The 13,496-nt window shown below is 36.7% G+C and overlaps 1 protein-coding gene and 1 pseudogene across 1 annotated transcript in view; both read left to right on the top strand.

Annotated features, from left to right (window-relative positions):
• Positions 1-13,496, top strand: part of LOC101563650 (zinc finger protein 699) — a 959,136-nt gene that overhangs the window by 920,776 nt on the left and 24,864 nt on the right. The window lies entirely within an intron of this gene.
• LOC101564450 lies at positions 2,661-3,892 on the top strand (annotated as a pseudogene).

Raw genomic sequence — 13,496 nt, 5'->3', positions numbered from 1 at the left:
TCTTCCTTTTCTTCTTCTTCTTCTTCTTCTTCTTCTTCTTCTTCTTCTTCTTCTTCTTCTTCTTCTTCTTCTTCTTCTTCCTCTTCTTTTGTATTTAATGCAGGGTCTACAAGGTCTCATTACATAGATCAGACTTGTAGTGATCCTCCTGTTTTCAGTCTCCCAAGCTCTGGGATTACAGGTGCACACCAGCACGCCCAGTCTCAATTTTCAGTCTCACTGTGCCCTAGGGGATAGTATCATCTGTATTTATTTTTATATTTATATCTCCCTATATTCGCATATCTCCCTTCTTTTTCCCCCGTCCCAGTTATTCTTTCCTTTTGAGTGATTTTTTCCCTTTCACAGTATCTACTGCACCTTTTGGATTTTATTTATTCTTTCAGTTTTTCATACTAGGGAGACAATATGACACATGTGAATCTTATTTATTTCACTTATGAGTGTAGTGTCTAATTATATCCATTTACCTATAAAAGCCCCGAGTTTGTCTTTCTTCTTAGCTGAGTAATACTCCATTCTGTGAAAAGACCACATCTTTTAAATCTATTCCTTGAGTGATAGGTATTTGGGTTGTTTCCAATATTTAGTGATTACAAGTTGTGCTTCTTTAAACATGGGTGAACATATATCACAGAGGTATAATTTTTTCCATTGTGATTTTATGTATATAAAACTTTTATTTTCTTTGTTAGATTGAGTCCTAAATATGTCAAAGCATGGCTATTGTATAAGGTTTGGTTTTCTTAATTTTTCTCAAATGTATTTTCTGTTTGTAGAAAAGAGGAATGCTATTTTTTGAGTATTCATTTTTAACCCAGATAGGTTACTAAGTTTGGTAAAGTCTAGTGGCCTTTTGGTGTTTGTTTTTTGAGGGGGTATTCTATGTAGAACATTATGTCACTTGTTTATTTTTTCAGGGCTTGAAATACTTTATTTTGTTTTCTATTTTATTTTACTTTCTTATTTTTAAAGAACACAAAATAGTGACAGGCAGCAGCATTAGAAATGATACATGATTTCAATAAACTAAGTAATAGAAATTCAACAATGGTTGCTATATGACATAATTCTATCCTCAAATTAGGTGTTCAGGTTAGCAGATAAAAATGTGTAATATTAATTTAACAAAAAAAAACAAAAGAATAACAAAGAAGTTATAGGAGATTCAAAACAGGAAAAAAAATCAGAGTAAAAAACTTTTTAAAGCATTAACTGCTCCTTTCAAAAGACCAGTAAAAATCAACAATACAATTACCCAAATTATTTTGCATGTATACCTAAACACATTTTTGCCTTCTTTCCTTTGTCCTTTTCCTCATCCCAGTTTTTCCTTCCCCTTGAAAAGGAACCAAACTCTTGGGAAAGACTCATGGGCGCCAGCTGCAAACAAAGAAATAGAGACACTTATGCAAGCAAAGCGAGGGCTCGAGCAAAAAGGCTATTGCCTTGCCTTTGGTTTTCATTTTTATATATCTTGAGTCTCAGCCTTCATGTTACTTTAGGTGAACATAACAAGATCCCATTGTGTGTGTCCAAGATTAATGTTTAGGCTATATGTGAGAACCTGCTAGGCATCTGGGAGCAAGGACACAAAGACAGGGTGTCCTTGAGTTCCAAGTGTTCTTGGTTACTCCCACAGCTTCAGCTTTTGCTGCCCTGTTTTGTTTTTCCTCATCCCACATGCCCTGCAAGTTATTTAGCACGTCTCTTTATTAACTCTTTCTTATCCCAACACCAAACATGTTCATTGGAAGAAAGATAGCCTCTTCAATAAATAGTACTATCTGCTGTATTCTCAAGATAAAATAATGTGGTGCTGGAAATACTTGCTTTGCACATGCCAAAGCCTTAGAATAGACCGATGCTTATTACAGTCAAAATGGGTCAAAGATTTAAATATTAAAACTGAAACACTAAATCTTCTGGAAGACAAAGGTATAAACCTCAAGGACATAGGAGTAGGTAAAGAATATATGAACAAAAATCAAGCAACAAGGGAAATACTTCAAATAATCAACAATTAGGATCTCAACTTTTTGAAAAGTTTCTGCTTGTTAAAATAAATCACCAACAGAATACTTCATTGTATTCTCTTGACTTTCCTTGGTTTAAGGGTTTGTGCTGAGTTGTCTGCTGTGATGTGATTGGTTTTCCTGTATGGCGATTTGTTTCTTTTCTCTAACTGCTTTGAATATTCTGTTCCTGTGTTGAATTTCTGGATTCTTGATTTTTTTTAATATGCCTTTGTATAGAATTATTTTGTTCATGGATATTTGGGGTTCCAAATGACTCATTTGTTTATATGTTAAATTGTTTTTTTAAATTTTGTTTTAAAGAGTAAAAACAAAAACCAAAAGCAGAAAACAACAAAAAACAAGGACAGAATTTCAAAGCAAGAATAGAAAATTAACAATGGTTGTTATAGTATGTATTTTTATCATCAAATCTGTTGCCCAGATTAACAGACATAGGTATGTAATGTTGGTGAAATAACTGAATATTAATACTTGAGTTCACTAAACCTTAAGTTTTTCTTGTCCTTTTTATTTTGAAATTCATTTTAAAGAGAGTATAATGATAACTGTCAAGATATTAGAAATGGTACTTATTGGGGAGCCTCCGGGTCAGGGGGAGCGTGGCCTTCTACTCTCCCCACCATGGCTTGTGCTCATCCCCGGATATCCATTGACCTCAAAAAGGGGGAGTCATCTGGCAAAAATGTCACCTTGCCTGCTGTGTTCAAGGCTCCCATTCAACCAGATATTATGAATTTTGTTCACACCAACTTGTGGAAAAAACAACAGATAGCCGTATGCTGTCAGTGAATCAGCAGGTCATCAGACCAGTGCCAAGTCTTGAGGGACTGGCAGAGCTGTGGCTCAAATTCACAGAATTCGTGGCAGTGGAACCCACCATTCTGGTCAGGGTGTTTTTGGCAATATGTGTCAGAGAGGCCGCATGTTTACACCAACCAAAACCTGGCGCCATTGGCACCGCAGAGTCAACACAACCCAGAAGCATGTGCCATCTGCTCAGCCTTGGCCGCCTCAGCCTTGCCAGTGCTGGTCATGTCCAAACGTCAACGAATTGAGGAAGTTCCAGAACTTCTTTTGGTGGTGGGAGATAAAATTGAAGGTTACAAGAAGACTAAGAAGGCAATTTTGCTTCCGAAGAAATTTAAGGCCTGGAATGATATCAAAAAAGTCTATGCCTCTCAGTGAATGAGGGCTGGCAAGGCAAAATGAGAAACTGCCATCACATCCAGCGCAAGGGACCTTGCATCATCTATAATGAAGACAATGGCATCATCAAGGCCTTCAGAAATATCTCGGGCATTACTTTTCTCAATGTAAGTAAACTGGATATTTTGAAACTTGCACCTGATGGTCATGTGGAGTGTTTATGCATTTGGACTGAAAGTGCTTTCCGGAAGTTAGATGAGCTGTAATGGCACTTGGCGAAAAGCTGCTACCCTCAAGAGTCACTATAAACTGCCTATGCACAAGATGATCAATACAGATATGAGCAGAATCTTGAAAAGCCCAGAGATTCAAAGATCCCTGCGAGCACCACACAAGAAGATTCATTGTAGAGTCCTGAAGAAGAATCCTCTGAAGAACCTGAGGATCATGCTGAAGCTGAACCCATATACGAAGACCATGCACCGGAATACCACTCTTCGCCAGGCCAGGAATCACAAGATCCGTCTGACTAAAGCAGCTGCGCGGGCAGCCAAACAGGAAGAGAAGGAAGTTGCTGGCAAGAAGCCTGTGGAAGAGGAAAAACAGAAAGAAAGTTGCTCGTCCCGAGAAGCCTGTGAAAAAGCCTTTGGGGAAAAAAGCCTGCAGCTCCCAAGAAACCTGCTGAAGAAAAGAAGCCTGCTGCATAAACTCTCAAAATCTCTATCGTATACAAGTACCACAGATTTGGACCTCTTATTTTGAACAAAGACCTGTTCAACGAGGCAGTAAAAAAAATGATATTTATTTAAAAGCATGAGAGGTATTTGAAGTGTGTGTGTGTGTGTGTGTGTGTGTGTGTGTGTGTGTGGTCCTGGGGATAAAAATCAGGACCTTCTACTTGCCAGACAGGTACTTATGATGCTAAGCTATCTCTCCACCTCTTTAACCATGGCTTTTGTACTATATGTTTCTGTCTTTGATATAGTTGCTCATATTATAGATCTTAGGGGCCTGCCCATTAGCTCATCTGTTTAGGTGACTGCTGAAACAAAGCAGTCAGGCTCAAGATGCTGTGATTTGATCCCCAAATCCTCAAGCCTTGCCAGACCTGCCCTAAAGGCATACTGAGCCAGGAAAAAAAATCCTTATTACAGATCTTAGCATATAGAGTTAGTCAAAGTGAAAATTTTAAACATTAAGTGCTACTTTCAAAAAATATGGAAATTAATAGTACAGTCTTCTCAGCTATGCTATATATATATATATATATTTACATGATTCCTTTTTTCCCTTATCTTTATTATTTATTCCTTATGTTCAGTTTGTTTCCATTTTACTATATCTATTATACCTTTCAGATTTTATTCTTTCAGGCTTTTGTACTATGGAGACAATATGATATTTACACAGGTGGGTCAGATTTATTTCACTTATGAGTATAGCCTCTAGTTGAATCTACTTTCTTATAAAGGTCTTAAGTTTGTCTTTCTTTATAGATGAGTAATACTCCATTGTATAAAAGTACCACATTTTTAAAATTCATTCCTAAGATGATGGGCATTTGTGTTGCTTCCAAGATTTGGCTATGACAAACTGTGCTGCTATAAATTTGGGTGCACATATAACACTATGGTGTTTTTTATTCTTCTGGAAAAATGCACAATGAAGGGGAACAGCTGGGTTGAAAAGGACTTCTAATCATTTTTTGAGAAATCTCCACACTGATTTCCGTAGTGGTTGTACTAGTCTACATTCCACCAACAATGGAGAAGGGTTCTTTTTCTCCACAGCATCGCCAGAATTTGTTATTAGCTGATTGCTTTATGATAGCCATTCTTCCTGAGATTTTATCTCAATGTTGTTTTAATTTGCATTTCCCTAATGATCAGTGCTGTGGAGAATTCTTTTTAATGTATTTATTTTGGTTTTGGATTTCTTCCTCTCAGAAGTGTCTATTCATCTCAGATGTCCATTTTTGGATTGGGTTTTTGAAACTTGGGGATTTCATCTTTATTTAGTTCTTTATATATTCCAGATAGAAATCATTTGTCTTAGTGACTGTCAGTTAAGATTTTTTTCCAATTTGTGGGCAGTCCTTTTACTCTGTTGGTGATTTCTTTTGACATGCAGAACCATCTATAAGATGGGATCTCAGTTGTTGACACTTCAAAATATTTCCTGTGAAGTTTGGGTTTTGTCCATGAATTCTCTGCCTACCCCTCTGTATTCAAGATTGCTACCTAGTTTCTGTCCCTGTAGATTAGTGTTTCTGTTTTAACGTTTAGATCTTTAATCCATTTTGAATTTAGTTTAGTGCATGGTGATAGATGTGGGTCTCATTTTAGTCTTCAGCATGTGGAAATCTGGTTTTACAGCATTACTGTTTAAAGAGGATATCCAGGGCCAGAGAGATAGCTCAGTAGAATAAGCATTTGCCTGGCAAGCACAAGGGTGTGAGTTCAATCCCCAGTTCCACAAAAAAATAAAGAGGCTATCTTTCTTGCAGAGAGTATGTTTGACACCTTTGTCAAAGATAAGGTGGCTGAGTGTGTTTCTAGTTGGGTCTGCTTCTTCTAATCTGTTCCATTGATCCTGAGGTAGGGCTGTGTGTGTGTGTGTGTGTGTGTGTGTGTGTGTGTGTATGATTTTTACCAGTACCATGCTGATTTTATCAGCATGGCTTTGTAGTATAATTTCAAGTTTGGCATTCAAATGCCTCCTGCCTTGCTTTTATTGTCCAGGATTGCCTTCTTTGCTATACTAGATCTTTTCTGGCTCCAAATAAATTTTAGGAATATTTTCTCTAGATCTGTGAGGTATGTCCAAGGTATTTTAATAAGAATTATATAAAATCTGCATAATAATTTTGTGAGAATGAACATTTTCACTGTGTTTGGTCTCCCTATTTAGGAGTAAGGAATATCTTTCCACTTTCCTAAATCTTCTTTGATCTCTTTGTTCAAATTATTTTAATTTTCATTATATAGATTCTTTACCTTTTTGTGTTAGATAATTCCTATGCATGTATTTCTTTTCTTTTCTTTTCTTTTCTTTATGCTACTGTGAAGGGAGTTGTTTCACTGATTTCTTTCTCAGTGAGTTTGTTATCTTGTAGAGGAGTGTTATTGATTTTTTGTTGTTGACTTTGTATCCTTCTACTGAATTTGTTTATTAATTCTGGGAGTTTCATGATGGAGTATTTTGGTTCCTCCATGTATAGTATAATGTCATCTGCAAATAATGATAATTTAGCTTCTTCCTTACCTACTTTTATTTCTTTTATTACTCTCTTTGGACTAATGCCTTGGGCTAATGTTTCCACAATTATATTGAATAAGAGTAGTGACAGTGGACAGCCTTCTCTTGTACCTGATTTGAGAGTAAAAGCTTTCCATTTTTCTCCATTTATGATGATGTTGGCTGTTCATTTGTCACAGATGTCTTTTATCAGATTGAGGCATAGGCCATGTATTCCAAATTTCTCCTGGGCTTTGATAATGATTGAGTGTTGGACTGTCAAAAACTTTTTCTGCATTTATTGAGACGATCACGTTGGGTGTTTGGGGGGGGCTATACTGATATAGTGTATTACATTTATAGATTTGCATATGTTGAACCACCCTTCCATCCCAGGGATGAATCTGTGATTCATAATCTTCCTGATGATTCACTGCATTCTATTTGCTTGTATTTTGCTGTGGATTTTTATATCTATGTTTGTGTTGGAGTTTTGGCCTAAAATTCTTTCTTTTTGGTTGGGTGAACAGTTTTGTATCAGGTTAATGCTTGCCTCTAGGAATAAGCCTGGGAATACTGCTTTCTTTACAATTTCATCAAAGAGTTTAAGGATAATTGGGATTACATCTTCTCTAAATTTCTTGTACAATTCAGCTGTGACTCCATCAGGATCTGGCCTGTTCTTTGTTGGTAAACTTTTATTACATTTTCAACAATGGCATTGTGGTTTGGATATGTTTAGTGCCTCAAAGTTTATGTTTTGGCAACTTGGTACTTAGAGTGATATGAGAGTTAGGGGAAATTTTGGAGGCAGAGGAACCTTTAAAGATGTGGCCAAGTAGAAGGTGATTAGACATTGGGGCTGCAGCACCTAGAAGGTACAGCCAATCCTGAGGAGTGAATTAATTTTCATGACAGTGGGTTGTTACAAAAGAGAAAGACAAGCCTATCTCTACTTTTTTGGGATTCTTCATCATGTGATCTTTTCCTTTACCTGTGCTCCTACCATGATACCATCTGCCATGATGTGATACATTCGAGGTGTAGTGCTTTACCTTATTTGGCATGATGTTGGATTTTTTTTCAAACGCAGAACTATAATATATAAAACCCCTTTTATGTTCTGAGGTAATTAACCTCAGGTATTTTGTTATAGTAACAGAAAATGCACTGATACAGTTGGCTTTTTGCATATTCACCTGGGGATCTTGAAACATATTGATGACTGTGTTTTAACCCACATTCTGTTTAGTTAGACTCAGATGTAGCTTTAGCATGAGGATTTCTTTCTTTTTTTTTTTCTTTGAGAAGGGGGTCTCAGTAGGTCACCAAGGCTGATCTTAAGCCTGTGATCTTCCTACTTCTGCCTTATGAGTGCTGAGATTCCAGGTATGTGCCACCACACATGAATTTTAGCATAAACATTTTTAACTCATTGCATTTGGCTCTAATCTCTAATGTACAATCAAGGTTGAGAAGTACCAATCAAAACCGATGTTTGCTGCAATATATCTGGGGTGTTTGAGTGCTTTGTTAACAGATACTGAAGATCATAAAGTGATCTGAGTTCAGAAGGTGTAAATTAGTATAACAACCATTGAATTCGCTATAGAAATCATTCTTCTTCTTTTTAATAGTTCTTTCTTTTAACTTTTTTTTTTGGGGTGGCACACAGGGATTAAACATAGGACCTTACACTTGCCAGGCATTTCTCTGGACTCTCTCCCAGGCCTCTTTTTATTTTCCTACAACATTATAAAAACCAAGTTTGTATGCTTATATCTAGTATCATAAACAACTAATTAGAGGACAACATTGTGCAGTATAGCAACTGTTACTGAATTCCTACTATTTCGTTTAGTGAAATTGTGTGTTATTTCTAAATTTTTTACTACTATTTTTTCTTTTCTACTTTTTATTCTCTTTAAAAAGAAAAAAAGAGAGAAGCTATGGAATATTTTTTTAAATCCTAAAACTAGTAATTCCATAGGACCTATTTCCTTTCTAGATATCTTCCTGAAACAGTTAAAGTCATTATATTACAGTGATACAGCTCATGTTTATATCAACACCATTCATAACAGCTAAATTTTGGAAACTACCTATACATCCACAAAGACATGAATGAGTAAAGAAAATGGGGTATATGTACATACTGATATTCTGCTCTGCCATTATTAAAGATAAATTTGAGCTACTTGGAGAACAAGGAAAGAACTTTTAGATAATTCTGGTAAGCAAAATAAATCAGACACAGAAGCTTGTATCACATGGTTTCTCTTATGTGAGAAAATGAAAATACAAATACAGAGCAAAACCAAATAAAATTACACTTTAGAGAGAAAATAGAGATATAGATCTTTTGTAGCATGGAAGGGGACCAAGAGATGGGAAGGGGAGAGTGGAAGGGGATGGACAAAGAATTGAGCTGTGTTATGTCCTTGCACTGAATCTTCGCAAGGAATGGAATCACTATGTACTACAAAATGCGTTAACAAAACATAAAAATTGGAAGAAAAAAAAAGAAAAGATGCTGTGTATATATGTTAATGAATGGTAAAGGCTATTTTTTGAGAACACAAAGCAACATGAGTTTAGTTGCTTGGAAATGAGAAGGCTAAATGTTGAGATAACGTAATGCTCAGTGAGTAGCAAAAATGTAATTCTTATATTGAAATCGTTTCATAATGGATGGAAGGTATCAGATGGCAGCATCACCACTTTAAGCTGAATTTAGAAAATATTGTATGTGAAAACTAATGCTATTATATCTGTAAGATAAATAGGGATTTCATTTTTGTATCCTGATTATCTTTTACAAAATGAGTATTCTTAAGGCAATAGCCATGCATATTAGCTTTCTTAGACAGCGGCACTTAGAATAAGGAATTAACAGACACAGAAGGTGCCATAATGATTGCCAGGGGCTGCAGGCAAAGGTTGATAGGGAGTTATTTAATGGAAATATAATTTCCATTTGGTAGATAAAAATCATGGGAAATGGATCATGGTGATCACATACAACATTGTGACTATACAAAGTGCCACTGAACGGTATATTTGAATATTGTTCAAGTGCAGCCAGTTATGGGGATGTGAAGCTGTTGTCCTAGCTACTTGGAAGGCTGAAGTAGGAACATCCCTTATTTCTAGAAGTTCAAGACCAACCTGGACAACAGAGTGAGATCTTGTCTCAAAAAAAACAGTTAAATGGTAATTTTTTTTTTAGGGAAGGATCTACAGGGTGTTCAGGTCTCACTACTAGATCAGACTCATAGTCATCCACCTGTTTACAGCCTCCCAAGAGCTGGGATAACAGGCATGTGCCACCATGCCCAGTCTCAATTTCTGCTTCAGCGCACTCCATGGGCGAGGCCAGCATTGCAGACCAGAGGATTTAACCCTGGGCCCCTGTACCAGCTTGCAAGCACTTTAATTCACTGAGCTGTCTGGTCAGCCTCAATGGTATTATTTCTGAAAAATGGACTTTCATCTTTCCCTTAAATATATTGACAAAGAAAGACTGAGTTTAGTGGCAAACTATGTATTAACATAATCCCTATTTGGTACTTTTGAGAAACCTAACTTCTGGAACATTGGCAAAAGGCTGTCAGTGTTGATGTAGAATGTTAAATTTGCCCTAGATACAAGATACTATATTCAAAATTAAATCTACTGAGACAGAGACTTAGTGATGTTCTTAGCTATCTGTTTCAACTAGTTCTCAGAGTTATAGGCCAACTTCTCAGAATATCTACTCTATGAATGCTGAGACCATTAACTACTCCAAAATGTGCCTAATTAGGAAACCAACAGTCAGAAAATGCTGACTCTTTTATCAGACCCAAAAGCTACAACTCTTGTTGCATAAGTCCTGCTTCATCTTGGTCTTAACCATCCAGCAGAAAAGTATAAGAATGAAGTATAAGAAGAAAAGCCATGCTGTTATGTTGAGCTGTAGGGGACTCAGGTCAACAATTTCTGATATTGCCAGTCAAGGGAAGACCCAATACTATTATGGACTACTGGACTCTTTTAGAATATTTTGCTGAGTTAACACACTTATAATATTCAAATAACAGAACTAAACAAAAAAGGGGATACAGATAAATGTCCATTTTGTGTATTCAAAATGGTTGATAGATATATAGTTACATTCTCTTAATGAATAGAGAGATTTGTTCTAATAGTGTTTGTAAATAGGACATCATGTCCGCATCTTGTACAGCAATTAACCACTAGGAAGAATGTATGCAATGTGTTAATTATTGAAACTGTCTTGCCAATTTGGTTTAAAACTGTCTTATTGCTATTTGTTTCTCAATAAAATTATAGGGAAAAAAGAAATATATGAAATTCTAAAAAAGAAAGAAAGAAAATGCTGACTCTTGTCATCAAGAACTGATACAGGAAGACTAGAATGATTCTTCTCAGATTAGAAGAATTTAGAAGAGAATAATTATGGGTGAACCCAGTGCTGGTGTCTCAGGAATAAGGAATTGGAAATTCAGAGACCTCTTCTTGTGTTGTCCTTGCCCTTAAGGACGCAAATTGATCAGAGAGTGAACACAACATTGACCAATTTGTCTAATAAGCTTCAGTGGGGATACAGCCCCTGGGGCACAAGGCATAACTCATTAACTTAAAGTCACATGACCCTTTTGTGTCAGGTTCAAAACACCGACACCTTTTCTGGGAGCAATCAGCCTGCCCCATGCCACATGCCTGTCTTTCTCTGCTTTTGAGGAATAGGCCTTCCATCCTCACCACTCACCTCTGACGAGAACACGATTGAAAGGGGTTGGCCCCATGAAGGGTCCATGTCACCAAGCCTGCATAGCCTTGTAAGTGTTGAAGGAAATAGAGAAATGTGGTTTAAGACCATTGACAATTGCCAAGTATAAGGCAGGGGAACAATTATGAGATCCACGGAGCAGGATGTCTTCAAAATAACTGGTTGGAGAGTACAATTAGTCTAGTTACTTAAATTTGACTTTTTATAGTGAACTCCTAGCTTAGTTGTATATTATTTGGGTGGACATCTGGGGAGATAATTGAGAGCGCTAGATTTTGTTGGCCTTTCAGTGTGTGCTGTAATGATAGCATTGCCCTGGATCACAGAGTCTAGTGATAGAGCTTCCAGTGTGAGTTGAATGAATGGATATTCCAAGGTAATAACATAACTGTAGTGATGTATAGTAAAGTCTTGCTTTTTGGTAGTTCTTTATCCTTATTACTTGACTCAAGAACTCCAGAACTTCTATTCTCCCTCAGGCTAAAACAAATATTTCTGAACTCTCCTCTTGCTCACATATTTCTGAGGACAACTTCTCCCAATAGACCTCTCCTTATTCCCAATTTGACCCTTGTCCTTAATGCCTTTTTTCTTGTCACACTCGGGATAGGACCTAGCATATTTCCACTGAGCTATATACCCTCATTTTTCTTTAATTTTGAGACAGAGAATCACTAATTTGTTAAATGGCCCAAGATGTGTTTGAATTTGTGATAATCAAAGGTCCAGAGTGCTGTGATTAGTGGCATGCCATATCATGCCCAGCTTTGTCTGTAGCTTTCCTCAGGAGAGAAGAGTCTACTTACACCAAAGCCCTTAATTCCCAAAGCCTGAATGTGTACACGAATAACTCTTTCTCAATGAATGTAGTATGCATCCAAGAACAGATTCCATTTTTTTAAATTTGTAGAAGACAGAACTCACACCAGGACTTTGCTCAGGTACCTGGCAGGATGATAGTCAGACCTGAGGTGATGCTTGGAATAGCACTAATGAGAAAGGAAGTGGTATTTTCCCAGCATTCTCTTGTGCTGTGCTTCTTTTTATGTGCTGAGGTTTACATAACTAGAAACAGAGGAATAAATGTGCTTATCAATTTTAGTCCAATTGCTCTTCTCAGGAGAGTGGAACATGAGGTGTTCTGTGAGAGAATCCAAAGGATTTTTATGTGGAAACACTGATCTTAGGTAAGGCAAAGAAGAAAAGTGAAAGGCATAGGTAAGTTGAACATTTACTTCCCTCTTCACATCCATCTTTTTATTTCGAGAACACTAGAAAAGTACTGGAACTTATAGTTCCACCTCTTTCCCATGTGTTTTACCTGAGTGTTAGGTCTCATGCTTAACTAGGAATTGTAAGCAAGATTTGGCTTCATTCCCTAATCTCCCATAGTCTCTACTATTTGATTTTTTTGTTAATTTTATTGAGAAACAAATAGCAATGAGACCGTTTCAAAAGAGGTTAGTAGGACAGTTTCAATAATACATTGCATATTGTTGTCTTCATAGTGGTTATTCATAGTAGAAGATACAGACATGATATCCTGTCCAAACACTATTAGTACAAATCTTTCTTCTCATTAAATTAAGAGAAAGTAGCTGTATATCTATCCTATTTTATATATACAGATACAAAATGGTCCTTCATTTGTATCCTTTTTTTGTTTAGTTTTGTCAGAAATGGGCATTTCTTTACCATTTAAAGATTGTAGGTGCGTGAATTCAGCAAAATAATCCAATACAGTCTAATAGTCCATAATAGTAGGGGGTTATCCATAGGACTGGCAATGTCAGAAGTTGTTGACTTGAGCCTTTTACAGCTCAGCATATTGACATGGCTTTACTTTTTATACTTCATTTTTATACTTTTCAGCTGGATGATTAAGACCAAGATAAAGCAAGACCTATATAACAAGAAATGTAACTTTTGTATCTAACAATGTCAGTCAAATCCCCTCAGGATTTACCTTGAAACCCTGTACCACAGTTTGTAGATCCTTTGTCAGTGTGAGCCATGTGGATGAGTCATGGTCATTGCTTGACCACTTTGCTCTCTGTGAAAACCTGAGAATGTTTTCTCTCCATGTGACTCTCCTTAGGCACTACATCGTTGATCAGTCTCCTCTGTGGCCCCATAATCTCCTTGATCAGAAAATTTGGGACGTCACTGAATTACAGGATGTTACAGTAGTACAGGTTCTTTTATGTTCTGAATCCTCACTGACCTTGAAAGGCTAGAGCAAAAATGTTGGCTGTCTTTGCAGCCCTTCTTTTTCTCTA

The sequence above is a fragment of the Octodon degus genome, unplaced genomic scaffold (genome assembly GCF_000260255.1).
Source record: "Octodon degus isolate 3935 unplaced genomic scaffold, OctDeg1.0 scaffold00050, whole genome shotgun sequence".
Classification (NCBI taxonomy): domain Eukaryota; kingdom Metazoa; phylum Chordata; class Mammalia; order Rodentia; family Octodontidae; genus Octodon; species Octodon degus.
The sequence above is the reverse complement of the archived record's forward strand: the minus strand, read 5'-3'. Positions and strand labels throughout refer to the sequence as shown.